This window comes from Calidris pugnax, unplaced genomic scaffold (genome assembly GCF_001431845.1).
Source record: "Calidris pugnax isolate Ruff unplaced genomic scaffold, ASM143184v1 scaffold21, whole genome shotgun sequence".
In the NCBI taxonomy this organism is placed as follows: domain Eukaryota; kingdom Metazoa; phylum Chordata; class Aves; order Charadriiformes; family Scolopacidae; genus Calidris; species Calidris pugnax.
This window is the reverse complement of record NW_015090770.1, coordinates 4,370,425-4,376,424: the sequence shown is the minus strand read 5'-3', so window position 1 is coordinate 4,376,424 and position 6,000 is coordinate 4,370,425.

Sequence of the window (6,000 nt, the reverse complement as noted above, 5' to 3'; positions counted from 1 at the left end):
ATCATCAGTACATTAGTAAAGCACAGATTGTTCCAGTTCAGCTGAATCTGTTAGAACTACAGGCGAAGTTTTCTTGGAGGTGTAGATATTTCCCTCTCCGCTACCTAAAATACCATCACATTCCATTTTGAGCAAGAAAATGAGATAAAAATAGATCAAATAGTACAAAGTTAGCTGAATTATGATAACCAATATTTCATTTAGCTTCAGTAAGAAATCAATAATGCTGTATCTTTTACTGTGAATTTGCTGTGAATTCATTCTCTTCAGTGTTACAATAAAGAGGCATTTACCTTGGAAATCTCTCAGTACTGCCTTCTGATATAATTGGGCGTTTGTCCTTCTTTTCCACAGATTCTTATTTCTGGCAATTTTAGGGTCACTGTTCGACAGTCTTAAGCTTCATACAGAAACACCAAGAGATGCAGTTGTCTTTTTTAAGTACTTTTTTCCCCCCTTCCTAGATAGAACTTGCACAGAAAATGTGATTTCTTTTCTCTTTTGTTGTAAGACTTCAGGTGACAACAGTGTGAAACTTCAAAGCTTCTTCACTGTGAAATTAACAGATAGACTGCAGACACCGTCTGTATGTGTTTTCTTCACATTTTAATTATAAAACAGGTGAGTCTTTGCACAGAAATACATTTCTCTGTCATTTAATCAGCTCTATCTAATGTTTTGGGTTTTTTCTGTTATTACATGACCATTTCCTTGACTCCCTGCAGAGACTTTTAGAACAATTAATACCTGTATTTTTAAGATAACCAAATTGTTCCATGGGCAGCAGCACTAATGATGCCTGGTTTCCTACAGATCCGTGTTCTTTGTCCCTCTAATCCGCCCTGCTCTCTCAGCAGCCCTACCTTCCTTTGTGTGTCCTGCGACACTCCCCTCTGAGGAGACGCAGGCAGCGCGAGGTGCGGTTAGTCCAGGGCTGTACCCGCGTGCAGATCGACAGGCAGGCCGCTGCCAAAGGAACCACACCATGCCCGAGCTCCCTCCTGCCTTTCCCCGAGGCTGGAAATCATTATTTCTCTCCTCCCATTCTCATGAAATGTGAGTCTTTCCTCCTCCCTAAATGATGAGAAGGAAGGAGGAGGGGGTTAGCCTGACAGCTGAATAGATGTAGACAGAAAGACTGATCACATAAGCCTCATTTTCATTAGGAAAAGAAGTCTAAAATACATTGTAACTTGCAGGTTTTCTTCAAACTTTTTAATTCTTTGACTCTTGCCCTTTAGGTTTCTTAAAATTAATTGCTACTGCATACAGTACTGCACCGTATCACACACTATATTGCACACTTCATCCTGCTTTCTCTAATAGAACACTGTCCTCTCACGGATATTTTTTTTAGCTTTCTTTTAGAGTCTCACAGCATCTCAGTGTTCTTGAATTCTGCTCAGAGGAGGCTCTTCATTATGCTGTGCAGTCCATCAACTTTCACAGGGATTTTCATGAGTTCTAGCACCGTCTATGACAGACCTGTGTGTCCACTGCCTGTGACAGTTCACAATGGAAACCCACCATGAAGGCATGAATCTACATGATATCCCAAGAGCAACCAGATCCAGGTTCCTGGATGGAATCCAATCTGCACAGATACCTCAGCTTTTCCAAAGTTACTGTTGGGTAACGACCGTGCTATTTCTAACCAGTCCTCAGGGATTCATCTCGGGGTGCAGAAAGGACTCTCCAAATGAAGGAGACTGGAAGAGCTGGTACCATCACACACGAGTGCTTGACAAGGACTTCACTACCAATGGTTTATATGTTAACCCTTATAAATAACATACTTGAAATAGGTACTTCTTCCTATGCCCTCATTTCTGAAAGATCTACATTTACTTACCTGTCTCCCACGTGGATCTTCAACACAAACAGACTGACGCAGCAGAAAGGTAGGACCATCTGTCTCCTGAGAGGACACCGTTCCCAGTGAAGCAGCGTGCGTCTCTCTCATCGGTCCACCTGCAAAGTACACTGTTCCCTGCCTGTTGAGAAAGGTCTGATTCGTCACGAGTAGGAGGTGTGTGCCTATCCACGTGAAAATAAAGCACAGTCCGTTTGCACGATGAAACAGGAGATCACTGTATGACATCTGCACTGAGGGCACAGAAAGCTGTAAGGAAGGGCAAAGTAAAGCCAGAAAGCTTTTTTTTAAAATATGGGAATGTATGGATATTCCAGCTGTCATTTCCCAGCACTGCTCTTTCAAACAAAAACGCATCAATAAAACAGAACTAGTGGGAAGTAGAGGGATGGATCGGGAGGGAGAGAGGCTCTACTTTGGTAGAAACACTGACTATACCTGAGCGACCTGCTCTTCCCTTCCCTCCAGGGCCCTTTTGCACAATGTCTGCTCAGGAATCTGAGGGCCGAGCGCTCCAAGGAGAAATGTATTCATTTATGAATGTCAGTATGATGATCATAGAATGGTTCGAGTTGGTAGGGACCATAAAGATCATCGAGTTCCAACCCCCCTGCCATGGGCAGGGACACCTCCCACTAGACCAGGTTGCTCAAAGCCCCATCCAGCCTGGCCTTGAACACTTCCAGGGATGGGGCATCCACAACTTCCCTGGGCAACCTTTTCCAGTGACTCACCACCCTCACTGTAAAGAATTTCTTTCTGGTATCTAATCTAAGTCTCCTCTCTTTCAATTTTAAACCATTGCCCCTCATCCTATCGCTACACTTCCTGACAAAGAGTCACTCTCCAGCAGGCCCCCTGTAGGCACTGGAAGGTTGCTGTAAGGTCTCCCCGAAGCCTTCTGTTCTCCAGGCTGAACCACCCCAGCTCTCTCAGCCTCTCTTCATAGGAGGGGTGCTCCAGCCCTCCCATCATTTCCACTGGACCCGTTCCAACAGGTCCAGTGGAAATGTGTTGAGGACTCCAAAGCTGGACACAGTACTCCAGGTGGGGTCTCACCAGAGCAGAGCAAAGGGGCAGAATCACCTCCCTGGACCTGCTGGCCAGGCTGCTTTTGATGTAGCCCAGGACGTAGTTGCCCTTGAGAGCAGAGGCAGCAGCATCAAAGCCTGGCTGCCCCTGGGTTGCTTCCCCGAGTCGAGCACGCTGCCATGCACACTTAGAAGCCACATTTCCTTTATGTGCTATCCCAACCTGACTGCTTGACTTCAGATCAACATTAAATTTAATAATTCCTCGTTCTCTCCTTTGCACATGGCAGTTGTCACAACCCCAGATTCGAGCACTTCCAGCTCAGACAATGCGCTCCTGCGCTGCTATCTTTAATTGGCACTTTCCTGCCAAGCCTCAGCGTTTCGCATCGGGCTTTTTCCACGTGAGAGCTGCCACAAACAAAGCAGCCCGCTGACCCACTTCACTCCCACGTGAAGGCACATGAAGCTGCGCTTGGGTCACCAAACAGAAAAGAAAAGGCGAGAGCAGAAGGATTTGATTAAAGGGAAGTGAGCAAATGGCTTCAAGGCTCGTCGTGTGCACACGGGCACGTCTGCGTGCGTTCACTCCTTGCAGGAACTTGGCCACCCAGGAAGAAACACCACATTCAAAGCAGGTAGCCCTCATGCAGCATGAATCGGGTTTGATTCGAGATTTCCTGTTGGCACAGAAGTCCTGTGAGCCATAAAACATCCCCACAGCCCTCTTGTGCTGGCCCAGAGTGACTGCCTCCAGGGTGGTAGGGTACAGTTCATCACCCTGGCCAAAATATCAAGGAAGGTACCAATTAGTGTTAATTGAGGCACTCTTTGTTTTGTGACTGGAGTCTGAGCAGAAACCCCCCCAAAACTGAACACAGGCTACTGGCGACAGCTTTCCACCCTTTCTGACCTGAGCTGGGTTTAATGCCATAGTTGAGAAGGAGGTCTCTGGTCTTCACAAGGCACAGGCACTAGGTCTGGTATTTGCATCAGGGACCATATTTTTCCTGGCTGCTCCCAGGCCTCTGGGAAGAGACGTTTACAGGTCAAACCAACAAGAGTCCTATTTTTGTCTAGCACTTAAATTTACATGAAACAACATTTCAGTCCCGTTTCCTCTTCCTTCATAAATCCCCATTTACACTTTTTCAAATGGATTTACCTCTTCCTGTGCTTGTTCTCTGTAGTCATCTGCTGTTATTTTATATAGTTATCTGTGTTATTTTATCTTTTTTCCACCACCCAAACACTTATAATTATGCTCACTTTTTTTTTTTATACTTTCACATCACACATGCACATACCTTAGCAGCATGGATTCTTTTAATCTTTGAAAAACATTTCCTTTTTATCCTCACCCAAATATCAAGCCAACTGGAAAGTGACACATCAAGGTTAGGAATGCAGTCTGCTCCTGACAAGGAAAAAATGCTGAGCTTTGCAAGAGAGGCTAAGTGGATTAAGATCCTTTTTAAAGATTAGGTCACCCTTCACCCCAAATGCAGATTTCCACTAAAATTAATGGAAGCTCTTACAAAATGCAAAGGGAGAGCTGACATTGAACAGCAACGCAGCAAACACCCACAGGCAGACCACTCAAACCCGATTGTCCAAATCCCAGATTCCAAATGGTTCTTAACAACCAACGGATTGAATCTACACTACGTATTAACACGGCAGGATTTCATCTCGTAAAATTATGAGCTGATGGGGGGAAAAAAAACAGCTGAGCTAGTAGTTCTCGGGATAAAAACTTGGGCTGTGATTCATCCGATGTGACATTACACCAAAGGACAGGTTTGCCTTAGGAGAATTCACACCGCCCCTGAAACTACTCCTTTGCACTCGCACAGCTCCTGCCAGCACAGGCACAAAGCTCTGCCAGCTCCACACCTGTTTTTTTCAGGATACAATTCAATATAACACACTTTAAGCATTGCCCAGCAAACCACAAATGTCTTTGGGGGGAAAGCTGAAGGAAAAGCCCGATTTCCAGGTCCGTACCTGCCCACTAAGCCCTCCTCTCAGTCAGCACTGGAAAAACACACAGAAAAAAACCAGGGCTTTCTAGAATCACTATCTTAAAAAACAGTTTTAATTTGTTTTTCTCCTCCCAGGTCTTTAAAACAACAAGTGTCAAACCCAGAATCCACGTGATGGGTCGAGTGCAGGGTCGAACGTGCGGCCACAACAGGAGGTGCCCCATCACCCACGGCTCACTGCAGACACCCATCTTGCTGTCTCAAAGCAGTCCTGCCTGCTCTCTTCAATACTGCATTTAAAGAAAACCAGCATTTTCTTCCCTGATCAGAGCCAAGACTCTTACAGGATCTTCTCTGTAGCTTATTCTTTCCCAGCACAGGAGATCCACATCATTACCGGCCACAGACACTTAGATGTGTAACTAGTCCGAGCCTCCCAGGACAGCCAGCATCGCTGTCCCTGCCATATGCTTAATTAATGCTGGGTGGGAGAAGTGATGAGAGGCCTTGCTGCACCCTGCATGGGAGAAAATGGTTCACTATTAGCAATTCTCACTCTCACAGTTAACCCTTTCCTCAGCTTGCTCTGACAGCTGCTGGCCTTGGGCAGGGGGGAATGTGCTTGGATTAGTGGTGCCAGGCAGCAGCTTGACACCCATAACAGCTCTCCCCACTGCCACCATTCCAGCAGCACCCTGGGGTGGTCCCTTGCGTATCTCTGGCCAAGAAGGTGCAGATAACTGCTGCCTGGAGTTGAACATTTCAAGGCTTTGCAGGTTAGATTGTACACTCTGGAAAACAGGATGCGTTTGAACAGCATCTTGGACAATGAAGCAGTCTGGCCCAAGAGGAGGTGATCCTGGAGAACACCTAATGGAGATCACATCCACTGTACTGCTGTTACGCACTTGCCCAGGTTTCCACCTGCAACACCCACAACACAGCCCTTCTCTGGCCTGGCCAGCTGCACCAACAGGCAAAGTGAGAACCAAACACCCCCGCACTCTGAAGGGAAAGTTGGGAGAAAAAGAATTTGCTAGAGCTGCCCTCTGCCTCCCTGGTGCTTTGCTTGGAAAGGAGAGGATGCACCCCTGAGAGCCACACACAAATC